Source organism: Chrysochloris asiatica, unplaced genomic scaffold (assembly GCF_000296735.1).
Source record: "Chrysochloris asiatica unplaced genomic scaffold, ChrAsi1.0 scaffold00002, whole genome shotgun sequence".
NCBI classification, from domain to species: Eukaryota; Metazoa; Chordata; class Mammalia; order Afrosoricida; family Chrysochloridae; genus Chrysochloris; species Chrysochloris asiatica.
Genome location: NW_006408520.1, coordinates 4,281,713 through 4,283,302, shown reverse-complemented (window position 1 = coordinate 4,283,302; position 1,590 = coordinate 4,281,713). Strand labels below are relative to the sequence as shown.

Here is a 1,590-nt window from a genome sequence, read left to right as displayed (position 1 = left end):
ATTTCAAGAAGCACCATATAATCAAGAACCGATGGTACTGAAGGAAGAGGTCCAAACTACGTGGAGGGAAATTGTGATAAACAAGACTACAGGAATAGATGGAATACAAATTGAAACATTTCAACAAGCTGATGCAGCACTTGAGGTGCTCACTGGTCCATGCCAAGAAATTTGGAAGACAGATAACTGACCAATTGGTTGGAAAATATTCATATTTGTACCCATTTCAAAGAAAGTTGATTCAAAAGAATGCAAAAATAATTGAAAATATCATTAATATTGCATGCAAGAAAAAAAGAGAAAAAAATGCGTATATATATTTTTAATAATATTCTCCCAAAAGTTTATTACAAACTAGTTTTGCAGGCCACAAGGAAACACAAGGACTGTATAAAGCCTTACAGGAAACAGGCAAGGAGCTGAGGGCCAAGATGATTCTAGGGCCTTGGTGGCCGCATTCCTGGAGGAGGAGGCCCTCGCATCCCTGGAGGAGGTGGCCGCATCCCTTGAGGGGGAAAGCCTATTGGAGTCCCTCGTCCAGGCGGGATTCCCATTGAGTAACCCATAGGAGGCCTCATACCAGGAAGTGGACCCATCATGCCTGGAGGGGGTGCCCCTTGGCCCATAGGTGGTGGAGGACCTGCACGGCCAGGTGGGTACTGGTTTGGGGCCCCTGCTATGCTGGCTGTGGCAGCCGCTGCAACAGCTACAACAGTGCCTCTTCCTTGTGGGGTCATCACCTGTTGGGAAGGCCCACCAACTCCTCGGACTGGTCCAGCAAATCCTGCGGGAGCCTGGGGCATTGGAATACCAGTTGGAATGGTTCTGCCCGGGGCCCTGCCAATCCCTGGGCCTCCAGGCGCTCCAGCAAGTGGTACTGGGGCAATGCCAGTCTCTTTGGGAGGAGGCCCCTCTACAGTCATCGAGACCAGGTTCTCTCCTCGCAGCAACACCAGACCGAGGACTCGCTTCTCTTCCCTTTCTGCTTGTTTTGAATTCTTTGGCTTAATCTTCGTGAATTCATCAAAGTCACAGAGGATCAAGTTCATGTGCTTGTCAAACGCCTTAAAGGTGACGATGAAGATCCAGCCATCTTGCAGGATGCACTTCATCATGCAGTCGATGTGCTAGAGCATCTTGCTGCTCTTGCCGACAGTCATGGTGGCGGCTTTGATGGCTCAGATAATAGCTGGATTCGCCTCCGCAGAGGCCTACATGGCACTTTCAGTCGCATTCCCGCCACCACTACCGGAAATGCCGCTGAAGATAATTTTTGAATGGTTGCAGCAGTACATTTGCTCGGGAGCTGCTATGAATTCAAGCCAGATTCAGAAGACGACATGGAACTACGAATATCATTGTGAACATTAGATGGATTTTGGTTGACAGAAGAGAATACTAGAGAGAGGTTTACTTGTGTTTTATTGACTGTGCAAAAACATTCAACTGTGTGGATCATAACAAACTATGGATAATGTTTTGAGTAATAGATATTCCTGAAGACTTAATTGTGCTCAAGAAAAATTTTTTTACATACACCAAGAGGCAGTTTTTCAAACAAAGTAATAGTGAATGGTGTAAAATCAGGAA

The 1,590-nt window shown here is 46.5% G+C and overlaps 1 pseudogene; it reads right to left on the bottom strand.

The window, feature by feature from the left end:
• Positions 1-437: 437 nt before the first annotated feature.
• LOC102816769 lies at positions 438-1,160 on the bottom strand (annotated as a pseudogene).
• Positions 1,161-1,590: the final 430 nt, after the last annotated feature.